General features: G+C 38.5%; 1 non-coding gene across 1 annotated transcript; it reads right to left on the bottom strand.

Moving 5' to 3' along the window:
- Positions 1–13334: 13334 nt before the first annotated feature.
- Positions 13335–13441, bottom strand: LOC120225012. The gene has a single exon (XR_005526721.1). It is a non-coding gene; the product is annotated as a U6 spliceosomal RNA (small nuclear RNA).
- Positions 13442–17015: the final 3574 nt, after the last annotated feature.

Raw genomic sequence — 17015 nt, forward strand, 5'->3', positions numbered from 1 at the left:
GCATCAGAGAAATGGTTCTATACTTACTATAGCAAAACAGCACATAGTTGGCATATTTTCCCCCCAACTCTCTTAACATTTACACTTCCATCTGCATACTTTTCCCTTGACTTCACTCTGAAAATTGCTTGTTCCTCTGATACATACCAGAGACTTGGCTACTTGGGAGATTTGGTAGGGGTGGGGGAAAGGAGAATATGAAGGAGCATTCTTCATAATTTCTGATTTCAGGCATTTAATACTTGCAATAGTACAGTCATTTGTAAGAATGATAAAAGGTGTCTTCCTTTAAAGTCAATTTCAATTTTAATATCTTAGGATTCTGTGACTGGAGGAACAATTCCAGTATCTACTAACACATTGCTACTGATAACCGCATTATTTTCTTTGGGTTTATATGGGCAACTGCCTGACTTCAGATAAATGTGTAGTAAAAGACACTGATTCTACATTTGGCCTTTTTATTTATTTATTTATATATTTTGCAAAGAAACTCAAACACAAGGTTAAAAACATAAACAATAAAATTAGAACTGAGACTCTGGGAGGCTAAAACCCTTTCAAAGGTTCTGCTGCCCAAATTCCAAGGAAATATTAGAAAATTTGGATGAGATTAAGATGCTGGAAAACAGTATCTCCAGAGACTCAAGGATTTTAATTGTGAGACAAGAAGGCCTAGGAGTACAGTCTCCAGAATTCTGTCTCCAAGGTACTCTGGTTGGCCTCATCAGCTAATCCTCACTCTCCTTTCAGGCCTAAAAAGGTGGGCAGGAGAGTTTGGCAAGAGCCACGGGGGCAAAGAATGCCTCCAAAATGAGCTTTGGGGGAGGCAGAACACAGAAGCCCTTCCCTGAAGAACTGTAGAAACCCACCCCATCTATATCATGAATGGTTGGCCAACACTACCTTTGAATGAATTTTAAGGAAAAGCTTACTGACTTCCTAGTCCTTCTTTCTGAAACTCTGCACATTTTTCCTCACATCCTTGGACAGGAGAAGAGAGACCAGGTTATCTGGTGAACATTGGTTCATAACACAGTGCATAGGAGGGTTACTTGGTGGCCATTCATCCCCAAAATGTCCACATGTGAGGTTTCCCCAGCACAAAAATATTTAAGACTTATTTGAGAAGGTAGCCACGTGAAAGTCCATTTGAGGTTTTATACAGATGTATTCGTAGTTGAGTCTATGGTGTTGCACTTCTGTGGCCACCCTAGTTTTGTTCTTATCTTTTTTTGCAAAGTATTGTAGGAAAACCATTACTAACCTCAGCACCAGTTTTACTTGTGGTTTTGATATTCTGACCTTAAATCTTTGGGGGATCAACTCCTTACAGTCTGGGAGAGCCCAATTTGCTGTTTTTGTTTTAAAAATCTTTTCAGCCATTGAATGAGGGAGTGGACACTAGTTTGTTTTGCAGAGCAATTTATCCATAATTTAAGAATCTAATGAAGCTGAAACAAGAATATAATTTCCTATGGGGTTTAAAAGAATACAGATAATGGGTATGATAAACCATGTTTTGGTTTTTAAATTCCAACTGCTTTAGAGATAGAGAAAGATTAGGGAGAAATAAACCAGTGCGCATGTGCGCGCACACACACACACACACACACACACACACACACACACACAAGCCAATACATTTTTTAAGGCTTATCTGGTTATATATGTTGTGTTTAAGTAACTATACGTTAACTACCACCATTCTTATCTTCTATCCAGTTTAGATAATGGATATTTAATTTAACTATATCATATTAACACATATCTATGGTTGAGTTTGTCAGAAAATATCACATGCACATTATAAGTTTGGTGGAGAAGACGTTTTATGATTCAAACAAAATGAGTGTAAGTAGTAGTGTTTTGAATTCTGTGGCTCACACATTTAGCAATTACAACCTGATGTGTCCTTTGACTCAATTTCCAACTGTTCCACCTCTTACTTTTCTTTTCTTAACCTCTCTGCATTCTCTCACTCCATCTCTCTCCTTCAGTCAGCAAGTGTGTGTTTCTCCTGCGTAAACCTAGAACTCAGTGTGTCATTCAAGGTCCCTAGAATTGCTCTGTTCAAAATGGTAGCCCTGTTAGTCACATGTGGCTTTTAAATTAAAATAAAAAATAATTAAAATCAAATTAAACTAAATTTTCAGTTTCTTACCAACCACTTCTCCAGTGCTCAAGAGCCACACGTGGCCAATGGCTACTATATCAGACAACACTGTTAAAAAACATTTATACCATCTAGGAAAGTTCTATAGGACAGAGCTGCTCTAGAACCTGGTTAAAAGCTTGTTTTTCAGCCTTATCTCCCCCTGGTTCTCCTCAGGCAAGTGATTCTACAATAAATTGAATATTTATTGTTTTCTGCAAAAGCAGTTTGCCAACTGTCTCTTTGTTATTTTCTGGTTTGGAGTGCTCTTTGGGACTAATGCTCTCTTTCAAGGTCTAGAAGAAAGACTTCTCTTTCTCCTAAGAAACGATTTCTGATATTCCTGGTCAGAGTTCTGTCTCCTCTGAAGTTCAAGACCACATAGTGTGCTACATTCATGGCTCGACCTCACTTGCTCCACAGTGTAGCTTCCATGGGACTTTTTAAACTCTCTTACTGGCTTATGCTGCTTTTAAAGGGCAGGGGAGGTATACAGGTCCTTGTTTATTTCATGATCTCTGGTTTTCATTGTTTATGGGTTTTACTTTAATTTAAGATATGAAGGCATTAAAGAGGAAGAAAATTACTGAAGGGGGGAAGATACATCTGGCGAAGTCTGAAAGAAGAAGGAAAGAAATACAGTTCTGTTAACAATATGGAAGTATGGTAAGGTTAACAGTATAAAGGAAGAAGAATGGGTTGCCTCCCTGTATGTGCTGGAAAAAGTCGATAATTAAAGTCTGATTCTGCCACTTAGCCCTATGTATCTGAGTGAATTAATTATTTTCCCTAAATTTTAGGTTTTTTCATTTAGAGAATATGAATAGTAATGCTTACCACACAGATTCTTGTAAATATCACTGGAGAGATAATACATGTAAAAGTCTCTGTTGGAAAAAATAGAGAAAGAGAGAGAAGTTTCATACAAATATGAGGGGTTATGCTTACAGCAAGCTTCCAAAATAGAAGGGTGTGGAATAGGGAGAAACACATGCTGCCCTGGCCCCCTCACAAACCCACTTCATCCTGACAAAGCCCAGCTGACTGATAAAGTTCCAGTAGGCTCTTTGTGGGTTATCCACAGGGTTCTCTTTTTATCTCCCAGAAATATTTATGTATCTATAAGTATCTATAATATTTTTTTATTCCACCCTCCTTGGGATGCAGTTATGGCTGTTGAATGTTTACTTTTCAAGCATTCCTTCTCACTTTGAAGAAATCCACAAAAGAAAGAATGAAATGCTGACAAGTTTTCAAAGCCATGATTTACAAGAATGATTTCTGAAAAGCAAGTGGACAACATCCGAGTTCATCATCAAATAATATTTCTAAAGCACCCTCTAGTGCCTGGCCCCAAGCCAGATGATTCAATGCCTGCAGAGGCTGCAAACTTTTTTTTTAAAGAAAAATGGACTCTCTCTGTTGGCTTCTGAGAAACAAGTATCTGTCACTTAGGATTCCTTGAGACTATCTAAATAAGCATTGAGAATGATTTGCTTTAGAAAAAAAAACACAATACAATTAGAAACCCTAATACTATTAAGTACAATTCAAATTCCAGTTGGAAATAGATATTAAGACTTGAAAGACAAAGTCCAAAGTTACACTGGAAATAAAAATAATTTGAAATCAAAGTGAATCTTAGGGCAAGAAAATCTGCTGTGTAAGAGAAGAAAAGTTGTGAACCTTGAGGAGAGGTAAGAATTCCAAGAGTAGATAGGTGTCATTTGGTACGGATACGAGCCCCATCTGCCACCTGATTATGCTGTGACTTGTACTAGCCTAGAGTCCTTCCCAGCTGATTCATGAGTGGTGGATTGGAAAGAGGGCACTATTCAGAATCACAAGACTCATGGCCTAGGATCAACACTACCATGTACTTGGCTATGTGATGTAAAATACGTCACTTAAGATTTGTGAGCCTTAGTTTCTTCCCCTGTAAGATAGTGATAATTCTGCCAACTTCATGGAATTGTTTAGACTTTAGAGGATTAAATAAAATACACTGGACTGGTTCCTTGAGCACAGGCCTTGCCTCCCAGATGTCAGTATTTTTCTAGCTGTCTGATTTATTTTAGCAATCAGCAATATTGTAATATACATTCAATATGACTTTTGAACATATCTCCTCAAAGGAATTCACTCTTACCCTTCATTTTTTCTTTCTCACATACTTGAGAATGGGACCACAGTTTATAGTTGGATATTGGAGCTGTAGAGTCAATTTCTGCATAGGATAGTTGACTTTAAAGATAAACGACCAATCATTGATTGATTGATTGATCAGTTCATTCAGTCAATCATTCAATTCCCAGTTCTTTTTTTTTGGCAAGTTGGTTTACATATAACACCCAGTGCTCATCCCAACAAGTGCCCTCCTCCATGCCCATCACTCCCCTTCTCCTTTCCCCCACCCCCCTCCTCCCTCAGTTTATTCTCAGCATTCAAGAGTCTCTCATGCTTTGCCTTCCTCCCTCTCCCCAACTAATTTTCCCCTTCATCTCCCTCATGGTCCTCCATTAAGTTCCTCCTAATCCACCTACAGGTGTAAACATATGGTATCTGTCCTTCTCTGCCTGACTTATTTCTCTCTTCATAACACCCTCTAGTTCCATCCATGTTGCTACACATGGCCAGATTTCATTCTTTCTCATTGCCATGTAGTACTCCATTGTATAAATATACCACATCTTCTTGATCCATTCATCTGTTGATGGACACTTAGGCTCTTTCCATGATTTGGTTATTGTTGAGAGTGCTGCTATGAACATTGGGGTACATGTGCCCCTATGCATCTGCACTCCTGTATCCCTTGGGTAAATTCCTAGCAGTGCTACTGTTGGGTCATGGGGGAGTTCTATTGTTAATTTTTTGAGGAAACTCCATACTGTTTTCCAGAGGGGTTGCACCAGCTTACATTCCCACCAACAGTGTAGGAGGGTGCCCGTTTCTCCACATCTTCGCCAGCATCTAGAGTCTCCTGATTTGTTCATTTTAGCCACTCTGAGTGGCGTGAGGTGGTATCTCAGTGTGGTTTTGATTTGTATTTCCCTGATGATGAGGGACGCTGAGCATCGTTTCATGTGTCTGTTGGTCATCTGGATGTCCTCTTTGGAGAAGTGTACATTCATGTCTTCTGCCCTTTTCTTCACTGGATTATGTGTTTTCCGGGTGTGGAGTTTGAGAAGTTCAGAGTGTGAGTGGGGGAGGGGCAGAGAGAGAGAGACAGAGTCTGAAGCAGGCTCCAGGCTCTGAGCTGTCAGCACAGAGCCCTATACGCGGCTTGAACTCACAAACTGTGAGATCATGACCGGATCCAAAGTTGGATGCTTAACTGAGTGAGCCACCCAGATGCTCCCAATTCCCAGTTTTTAAATCCAGAATGTCCCCATTCACTGACTGGAACATTTTTTTTTAATATTTTTATTTATTTCTAGGAGAGAGAGAGAGAGAGAGAGAGAGAGAGAGAGAGAGACAGTGTGAGCAGGGGAGGGTCAGAGAGATAGAGACACAGACTCCGAAACCGGCTCCAGGCTCTGAGCTGGCAGTCAGCACAGAGCCTAACGCGGGGCTCGAACCCACGAACCGCGAGATCATGACCTAAGCGAAAGTCGGATGCTCAATTGACTAAACCACCCAGGTGTCCCAATGACTGGAACATTTTTAACAAGAGGAGCCAGATGCTTTTGTTACGTTAGGAAGATCTTTGTAGGCAGGGGAATAGAGAATACTGAGCCATTTCAAGAAGTCACTTTGAAAATGACTTCTGAACTTAGAAGAACTAGGTTTGTTCAAGCAAATTATATTGCAAAGTTTTACTTGCAAGGTTATTTATTACTGCGTGGAATCTCAGTCCTGTGGCTAGGGTCAAGGAAAATGGGGACGCAGGTGTCTGCCTATTTGCACAGGCATTAAAGAGTGTTGTAAAATGAGCTTCGGCCTTTTAAGTTACTGTCTTTTCCTTTATAATAATAATCTCTTCAATTTTACAAGGTCTATATTATTTTTAGGTAAGAAAACACTGTAGAGTTCATGTTTTATTGTTCCTTGCAGTTATATAAATTATATTTGGCCAAAACAAATGTAATTCCTACTGTGTGAACTGGGAACCCAAAATGTTGATTTTCCTCAAGTTATAAACAATGTGAAGATACGTTATACTGGGTCACAATTTTCCAGAGCAGAGCAAAATATATAACTCAGTTTTAATAACAAAACTGCATATATCATTAAAGTTTCCTACTCCACACAGAATGTATTATATTACTCTGCCCAGCAAGAGACATCCTTTGTGTAGACCACAATTTCTAAAATACCATTTGATTGAATGGAAAACATTTTAGCCATTGGTTAGTTTTAAAAAAAATATAATGGTTAAATGCTCATGGAAATTCTTCGTCTTTGCTAGTGAATATTAAATTTCTTCTCACTAAATTTCAATGTCATGGATTTTGTAAACACCAAGGTCTGGGGGACAACTATTATGACATTTTTCCCACTATTAGATGAGTCTTCACTTTTTTAGCATCTTGGAAGCAGATGTCTGTTCCTTTGTAACACCAATGAACCTTATTTATACATGTATCATATCAACTTCACAGTTGCGTTGTAATTATTTATTTATAAGCTTGCCTCCCCAAGCCTGTAACTTAATAAGACAAGGTCCAGATTGCATGATCTTTGTATTTGTGGTGCCTGATCCAATGCTTGTCATAGTGATAGAGCTCTAAAAGTGTTACATAAAGAAGAAATTCTGGAAAAAATAAACCACCACCAGATCATTAATTTGCCACCCACCCATTCTCAGAATAATTCCAAAATTTAGGAGATTTATAAACGCAATTACCTTTACAACATTGGAGGAAATGAGAAGAGATTATTTTTTTTATGAAAAAAGTCATAGATGGGATTAGCAAACCTAGCCTCCTTATTTCAAAAATGGGGATTTGAGGACCTGGAAAAAGAATTCTTTGCTCATGCTAATGTCACAAAGGTGGAGGCAAAAGTGATTCTAATGGTGTTCATAGTGTTTTGTTTGATACAAAAGTAATATATGTTAATACTAAAATTTTTGACGTTAAAAAATACATATAGGAGCCAACAAGAATATGAAAATAGATTCAACATGAAAACTCAGTGAGAAATTCAAATAAAGATCACAATGAGATGCCATATCACATCTATTAGTATAGCTAATACAAAGAGAAAAGAAAGGAAAAGAAAAGAAAATGTTGGCAAAGATGTGGAGAAATTGGAACTCCTTGGGCATTACCAGCAGGATTGTAAAATATTACAATTGCTATGGGACACGGTATGGTGGTGCTTCAAAAAAATTTTAAAAAGAACTACCATGTGATCCAGCAATCCTACTTCTGGGTATATATCCCAAGGAGATATTTCTGCACCCTCTTCATGGAAACACCATTCACAGTAGTCAGTAGGTGAAAGCAACCCAAATGTCCACACTGACAAGTGAAAGGTCTATACATACCATGGACTATTTCTCAGCATTAAAAAGGAGAGAAATCCTGTCACCTGCTACAACTTGGAGGAATCTTGAGGACATTATATAAGTGAAATGTCAGTCACAAAAGACAAATGTTGTATGATTCCACTCATATGAGGTGTCTAACATGGTCAAATTCATGAAACAGAAAGTAGAACGCTGGTTATCAGTGGTTGGGGGTGGAGGGAAGTGAGGAGAGGCTGTTCACATGGCCACAGTTTCAGTTTTGCAAAACGAAGAAATTCTGGAGTTCTGCTGCATGACAATGTGGATGGACTGGACACCACTGATCTATATGCATAAAAATACTTCAGGTGGTAAGTTTGATATTACGAGTTTTTTTTTTAAATCATTTTTCCCATGATTAAGTAAAAAATAAATAAATAAAAGAACTGAATTTTAAAAAATATACGTAACAGCAGAAGAGGTGTTAAGGATAACACGTTCAGTTATATTTTCTGGAATGTTTATCCATTTGAAATCATAATGTGTAAATGCTATGGCACCTTATTTCTATAACAAAAATATGACAAAAGGATTTCTAAAATCTCATTTAAGGGGCTGAATAATGTAACTAAAATGCAATTTACTTCATAATATCCTCACATTCAAAATCTTTTTAGGTCCATAAATAATGCTTTATTTTCTATTTTTTACACTCTGTATCATCTGCAATTCTGATTAGTCTGTTGGGATAGGATATAGTCTCAGAAGTAAAATGAGCAGAATGAACATTTAAAAATATTGCTTTATGTTGTAAATTTAACAACGTATCATTCTAATATCTATTCATAGAAACAGGATGTGATCGCTTCCATTTTATCACACCACCACCCTCAGAGTTTCCTCCTCTTCTTCCTCCTTTTGATCATTGTTATTATTTAATTTGGAATGAAGGAAATAGGATTATTTGTTGATTTGTATTTCTTTTCCTGTTAGTAAAACTGATACAATTAAGCTACTTTTCAGACATTTGTATGCTTTCTTGTTGTGAGCTGCTTTCTTACATTGTATGGTAATATAATGAAATCTTTATTTATAAAGAAATTTAATTATTTGTCATATGGAGTCGCAAATATTTTTCCAAGTTGTACATTTATTTTGAATTCTGTATGTTCACTTAAATTTTTATAATTTGATTATTTACTCTGTTTTCAGCTAGCTGTGATGTAGTCAATGATTCCAAGATTTAAGTAGATACTTTATGAATTTTAAATAAAATTTTCAGTATTATTCCTTGAAATTTCCTGCTAGAAGTTTTGCATAGGACTGTGTAAAATCTCCACCTGAAGTTGAGAGTAAGTGTAACATCAGTGGCAATCATGACAAACTAAACTCTAGTTATAACCTTTGAGTATCTGCAGGCTGCCAGGTTTTGCATTTACTGATAGATCACATTTAACCCATACAACAAACTTATGAGGCATATGCTGTTACTACGACCCTTTCAGAGACTCCAATTCAGGCATAAAATAATTACACAACTTTGCCATGATCATTCGGCAGTAAGTTGACGAAACCATGCTTTGACTTTAGTCCACATATCTTCAGAACCCCGGGTCTCTGGGTTGCCTCTAAAGGTCACTAAGCTGTCTAAAAATCTTCTAAGGAGTTCTGAGGACTTTATTAAAATTGTCTATGTTTTGAAGATATTTTTAGTCTTCGTTCTAATTATTTTGGGTTCTGAAATTTTTTGATGGTTTTGAATGGCCTTTAATTTTTTTGATTGTATTTTCTTACAGATTATTTTTAGTGTCTAAGCACTATACTGAACTTTTATTAAAAGGTGTTCTTTAATATTCTTGGGTTTTTCTAGTTGTGAAATTATATCTTACAAAAGTAATTATAATCATTTCAACTTCTATTCCATATCTTGTAGTAATAGCCATGAACCATTAGATTAATAAGGAACCAAAACATGTATGCATGTTTTGTTCCTAAGTATAATAGACAATATCTAGGTTTTTACTATTAGGGGTAGTGATGGCTGTCAGGTTAGTAAAGTGCTACTTTTCTTAACTGGTTCTCTTAAATTAAAAATAAAAAGTTGCTTTCATTCAAAATCATTTAGTATTTATTGAGATGGTAATATACAATCTCCTCCTTTCGTCTTACACGAAGAAATGATGACAACTACATTTCATGCATAATTACCATATGCTAATCACCACTTAAAAGTTTGCATTCAATTTCATACTTCATCTTCACAAAAAGCCTATGAGATAGTCATGGTAGTGGTTTTGGGGGGTTTTGTTTGCTAGTTTTTTCAATTCATAGACAAGGAAACTGAAGCATACATTTGTACAAGGTCACAACTAGTTCGAGGCAGGTCTGAGATTCAAGTCCACTATACTCTGCCTCTAAAGAGCTGATTTTATATATTTTTAAAAAATTTTTAATGTTTGTTCATATTTGAGAAAGAGAGAGCATGAGTGGGGGAGGGGCAGAGAGCGAGGGAGACACAGAATCAGAAGCAGGCTCCAGGCTCTGAGCTGCCAGCACAGAGCCTGACACGGGGCTCGAACTCACAAACCATGAGATCATGACCTGAGCTGCAGTCAGATGCTTAACTGATTTAACCACCCAGGTGCCCCATAAAGCTAATGTTCTTAATCACTAACAGAGACATGAGGACATCAATAGATAAAGGTTTGAGAAGTCCTTCAGAATTAAAATCTGTAACAGAGAGACAGAAAAGGCTATTATATACATACATTCAAGAATTGGATGACTCAAAAATGAAAAAATCAATAGTCCATTTAGTAGGAGAACTCAATTTTTAGAAATCATGTTTAAAAGATACACTTTTATATAGCAAGAGTGAGCTGCCCGGTCACTTGCCTACTTTCCTGTCCCTTCATAATGGGCAATAAATAAGACAGGACCAGAAAGGAATCAATTGTTCTGTGTGCTGATCAGAATTGGGGAAATTTCCCTTCAATTTTTGAAGATCAGGAAGTATCAATGGCTATGAGAAATCAGAGAGGAGAGATGTTGTAAGAATGGGAACTCAGCAGGAAAATTGGGCCGACTAACAGACCAGGGAGAATGACATTCTGTGAGACATTATTTGTGTCTGTGTGACTGAAGAACAGAAAATTTCAAATAAGAATTTCAGGGATTTTTGTTTGTTTCAATGCTGTGCTTATTTTTCCTTCCATTACTTCTTTTTTTTTTTAATTTTTTTTAAATTTTTTTTTTTTTATTTATTTCTAGAGAGAGAGAGTGAGCAGGGGAGGGTCAGAGAGAGAGGGAGTCACAGACTGAAACAGGCTCCAGGCTCTGAGCTGGCAGTCAGCACAGAGCCCGACGCGGGGCTCGAACCCACGAACCGTGAGATCATGACCTAAGCGAAAGTCGGACGCTTAACCGACTAAGCCACCCAGGCGCCCCTCCTTCCATTACTTCTAACTCTCAGGAAATCTATTACAAATGGGAGCCTTATGCTGGCAGCCCTCCTGATTCACTCTTCCTTCAGAACGCCTCGTCTTTCCTTGACAATATCAGATCCCAGCGGCATTAAACAGAAACAGTAGAATACATGATCAGGCAAACAGAGGATCTTGGACATGAGAAGAAAGATACAGCCAGGAATCACCTGATATATGTGGAAAACCACCAGCAGGAAAAAGAATCACTGAAAAGCAAAGACCAGAGGGGGGAAATAAATATAAAAATAGAAGAACTGTAAATAAAAGCATAAACTTCATGTATAGCAGAGGAGGTTATTGCAAAATAAGAACAATGGCATTAAAAAAAAGCTTTAAGAATGTTACCAAAAATGTAAGACATTTATCAATAATTAACAATATCATTTTAAAATTTAAAAACCTCCAAATAAAGTATAAACTGCAGAGCAAAATTAATGACCTAGATTTCAAACCAGGAAGTATACTCATACAATATCAGAGGCTAAAAATAGTTAATAAAGAAAATATTTAAAGATATAGAAGATAGACCCTACATTTCCAAAAATCAATGGAGAGCTATCTTAACAATTCTGAGAGAAAATTATGAGCCTAGAAATCTGTATCTAGATAAGTTACCATGTGATTGGGAAGGCAAAATGAAGGCACTTTCAAATATACAAGGATTAAGAAGTTTACCACTGAAGAACCTTAACTGATAGCGAAGAGCAGTTAACCTTGATTCTGGATTGGCATCCGATAGTAGTTTCCACATAGGAGAAAGAACACAGGAGCTGCCTCCACATGCAATCAACTTGTGTGGAGTTGTAGGTATGTTGTGTCTGGCTATTGTTGGCAAAAGACCACATGGCATTTTGGATTTCTCCCAGTAAAGGGGCATTTTCCTTTTTTTATCTATTTTGTATGAAGTGTATAATTATGGGTCGAGTTGGTGTCTCATACCTTTTATATGATTTCTTTTCAATTTGGCTGCACTAACAATGGTTTGGGAGAACTGAATTACAGAATTACAGTGGAGATAATCTCTGCTAAAGGCTGGCATTCTGGAGGAGGAACAAGAAGACTAGGGTCTCTGCAGTAGTTTCAAAAGAGGGAGAGGAGCAAATGAGATTGGAAAGATTGCGCAGGGCCTTTTAAGGCACTGTCATGACTGGGCAGTTTTGAGTAAAGGAGGGTGTGATCTGACTTTCATTTTAGCAGATCATTCTGACTTCTGTGTTGAAAAAAGACTAAAGCAGAAGGAAGGTAAGGAGCTAAGGGACAATGCAATGATCCCCTGAAGTCAGTAAGCTGTGGCCGTGATCATGTGTGTAATAAGTAACCCCACAATGCAACGGCTTGAAACAACAACATGGCTTCTCAAGGATCTGCAGGTTATCTAGGGTTTGGCTGGCCTAAGCTGTGTTGGGGTTGGCAGCTCTGTGTTGGGGTTCAAGTTGTGGGTCTGGCTGTTTTTAGTGCCTTCCTTAGTCTGCTCCTTGGATGCTTTTTCTTTCTTTCTTATTTTTTTTTTACTTATTTATTTATTTGTTTGTTTGTTTGTTTGTTTGTTAATTTTTATTTATTTATTTATTTATTTTGCAAATAGTTTATTCTCAAATTAGTTTCCACATAACACCCAGTGCTCATCCCCACAAGTGCCCTCCTCCATGCCCATCCCCCCTCCCCCCCACATCCATCAGTCCTCAGTTTTTGTCAGCATTCAAGAGTCTCTCATGGTTTGCCTCTCTCCCTTTCCCCCAACATTTCCTCCCTTCTTCTCCCCCTTTTTCCTCAGTTAAGTTCCTCCTAATCCTCCTATACATGCAAACATATGATATTTGTCCTTCTCTGCCTGACTTATTTCGCTCAGCATAACACCCTCAAGGTCCATCCATGTTGCTACACATGGCCAGATTTCATTCTTTCTCATTGCCATGTAGTATTCCATGGTATAGATAAACCACATCTTCTTGATCCATTCATCTGTTGATGGACACTTAGGCTCTTTCCATGTTTTAGCTATTGTGGAGAGTGCTGCTATGAACATTGGGGTACATGTGCCCCTATGCATCAGCACTCCTATATCCCTTGGGTAAATTCCTAGCAGTGCTATTGCTGGGTCATAGGGGAGTTCTATTGTTAGTTTCCTGAGGAACCTCCACACTGTTTTCCAGAGGGGCTGCACCAGTTTACATTCCCACCAACAGTGTAGGAGGGTGCCCGTTTCTCCACATCCTCACCAGCATCTAGAGTTCTCTGATTTAAAAATATGGAACGCTTCACAAGTTTGCGCATCATCCTTGTGCAGGGGCCATGCTAATCTTCTCTGTATTGTTCCAATTTTAGTATATGTGCTGCTGAAGCGAGCACCCTTAGATGCTTTTTCTGCCACAAGGTGAGAGGGCACCAGTGAGCTTGGGAAAGGTAGTCTTAAAAGGATGGCAAAGGCCAGAAAGAAAGCTCTGCTATACAGATACATTTCAAGCCTGTGCCTTCATTCTTGGGGAGCACCTCATGGGGCTCAAAGTCAAGGGGCAGGGAAATAGACTTTGTCCACCAGGATGCCATGGCAAATGTGTATACACAGAGAAAAGTGAAGACTTGGACTGATAATTCCATCTACTGCTCCTGTTGAAACACAATGGTGGCTGGGACAATGGGAGAGTTAGTGAAGAGGAGGGAGTGGTCAACTTCTCTATATATTATGCAGATAAAGCTGACAGGATTCGTGAGTTTGTCAGACATGGGATGAGAGACAAAAAGAGAAACGAAGGATGAGTCTCCTTATATGTGTGTTCAGAAATATTGCTTTCTAAAATTTTAGTTTATATTGATATTAAGCTCACTTATTCCATTTCTAGTGTTTTGGCACCTCTCTTGACTTCCACAGTCTCCGTAAAGATCGTGTACAGAGTTTCAGACACTTCATTTTTATATGTCTTATTACTAAGAAACATAGCTGATCTGAATCAGGTGAAGTGATTTATATGTAAATATATTCAGCAGCAGCAGCATGCTCCCATCACCTCTTCCACAGCGAGGCTTCCATTTCCCCCTAGCAATGTCCAAGCTACCTCTTTGGTCCACCAATAATTCCTCTCAAAGTAAAAAAAAAAAAAAAAAAAAAGAGACTGAGTCTAGAAGCACTTTGCTTCTTCTGGCTAGTCATCTGATCTAGCTGTGTACCTGGCCACTCCTTGTTCTGCCATCTTTCTTCAAACATATGGAAGGTCAAACTATTCTGAACATAGTGTTTAAGACAGTAGGGTATGTTTAGGGGCACCTGGGTGGCTCAGTCAGTTAAGCGGCTGACTCTTGGTTTTGTCTCAGGTCATAGTCTCACAGTTGTGAGATGGAGTCTCGTGTCGGGCTCTGTACTGAGTGTGGAGCCTATTTGGGATTCTCTCTCTCCCATTCTCTGTGTCCCTCCCCACCGACACTTTCTCTCCCTTTCTCAAAATAAACAAATAAACACTAAAAAAAGACAGTAGGGAATGTTTAGAAGGATTTTCATCACATATGGTTGACAGTTTTTAAAGTTTTGGCACTTAAAGTCACAAGCCTTAGGTATTTGGAATATTATCCATAATAAATGGTCTATTCCCTAGTGATGGCAAATAAATGAAGCAACATTTCATTGCATTTTGGTGATTTATGCATCAATATGGGGACTGTGTTCCATTTAACAATGCAAAGAGTGTACATAGTCAGTTTGTTTTGTTGCTATGTGTACTGTTTAGTCCCAGGGTACCTTGAACTGGAAAGAAGCCCTGTTGAGTGACAGAGTTACATAATTTTACCTTCTTTGTAAACTGTCTTGGGCCTCAGCGTCCTCAGCTCAGATATCTGTCTATCAAGAGACATGTGGGTCTTACATAGCTCATTCTGGTTTGACCCTAAGCCAAGAACTTTTACAGAAGCCTGAGTTCTGGGCCTCCTTCTTAAGCAACCACCACTGTCATAGAAGTAACCAATTCCTGCTCATTACTACAGCTCCTGTTGACAGGAAATGGGGAGCTCACCCTTTTCAAAAGAAAGGCAATGAAAAACTGTTCCCTTGCAGGTGGAGTTTTCTGGCTCATGTAAGGATTAGAAGTGAAATTAGCCATTGGAAATTTCATTCAGATCAGTCCAAGCATTGCAAAGTACAACAAACGCAGACCTTTCCACATTGGGTAATCAAGTTCAATTTCTTTCCATGTCTTTCCTCCAAAGCAGACAGCTGCGAAGCCCTCATTAACTGTTTTCCATGTACCCAGTTGTTGCCAGAGTCTACAGAGATAGAACATTCCAGAATGAGCTCTGAGCCCCGACCTTGCAGGGCTTGCAATCTAGTCTGGAAGACCAGAGTCACCCCCACAAACTGCTCAGTGATCTACGCAGCACATGATAGAGTAGCCAGCGGGACGGGTCAGACAATAGGAAGTTTGGAGCCAACAACCGTAAGTGCATCATGAAGCCAACTTCAGGAGAAATAGGAATGTGACAAAATGGCAAAATAAGATGCCTGATTTGGACATTTCAGCCTCTGCTGTTTCCTTTCTTCCAACTTCAATTTCCCTGTAACAGATCAAAACCACTTTGTAGCAGAGATCACTTTAAAATAAATTTTAAACTAATATGCCCCACTTTAAAACAATATTCTTATTTTGGATGGACCTACCATCCATCCATCACCCTGACCCACTCCAGCAAAATGATGCATAATCCATCACAGAGCTTTCTGCACATTGCTCCCCTGTTCAAACACATAAATGGCTTCCTACGGCCAACATCAATCAGCCTTTGCTTGGAGTCCTGTGGTCTCCCGGCAGGGCCCTGCCTCACCCACTCATATATGAGTTATAGCACAAGAGCTTATCCGTTAGGGCAGCTCCAGTAATGTCCCCTGTTTCCCACCATACTGAAGCCACCATCTATGACCTCATGTGACCATAATATTTTATAAAGTTGACAATATGTCAGATTTGATTATCCCTCCTGTGTATTTCTTATCTTTCTAGCTGGATAACATTTTCTTGCAGTACAGAATTATGCAATATAATTGGAAATGTTTTCACATTCCTCACAACTTATAGCACATGGTAAATGTTTAATAAGTCACTTACTGATTGGTTTTAATTTCTGTGGAACTAAGGCAGGGTGATCGGCACACGTTAATTGCTGCATGCAAAGCCAGGGCTAGTATGAGACAAGTGAGGTGCCTAGAGGGAAAATTTAAGCAGGCTTTACCCTCACTTATGGACCTTGCTCCTATACGACCCTGAGAGAGATTGCCTCCTTAAACTTCGTGCCCTCCATGCTTCACTTAACCTTATTCTAGAAGCGGCCATGATTGGGTAGTACAATGAAATGTCTTTGCAAGATCCGTCTTCATTCAGCCAAAGTAGATACTGACTTTGTTTTCCCTCACAGCTGTCATACATAGGACCGAATGTATGCGTATGAAGGGGTTAATTTCATTAGACTGGCTTCTCCACGATGGTGGCAAAACCTTAGGGTACAGCTTGACTCTGAATTGCATCTACTTGGCATTAAGTCTTCACTCTTCACAACCTAAGTAATCTTCACCTCCAAGTGTTTGTTAAAACTGTAAAATAGTAAGAATGAGAAGAAAAAGAAGAAAAAAGAGAGGAAAAAGAAGACAAGGAAGAGAGAAAGTCAAGGAGAAAAAAAATCATAAGGTTTTTATGAGCACTGATTGGAACTGAATAGGTGAAAGCACAAAGCCCCAAATAAAACTTGGTTATTATTTTAATTTTTGTTGATGATCTTGGTTTGCTTTTTTGAGTGTGTTTATACTCACTATTCTTCAAGTTCAGAATGCTACACACATGTATCCCTAAATGTACATCCACCGTCATAATATATATTGCAGTTCCTGCACATATAATGACAGTGAGACATTCAGTAGAAACTCTGCCTGAGTTCTTCCAACCATTAC

The sequence above is a fragment of the Hyaena hyaena genome, unplaced genomic scaffold (assembly GCF_003009895.1).
Source record: "Hyaena hyaena isolate Hyena2069 unplaced genomic scaffold, ASM300989v1 scaffold_1307, whole genome shotgun sequence".
Classification (NCBI taxonomy): Eukaryota; Metazoa; Chordata; class Mammalia; order Carnivora; family Hyaenidae; genus Hyaena; species Hyaena hyaena.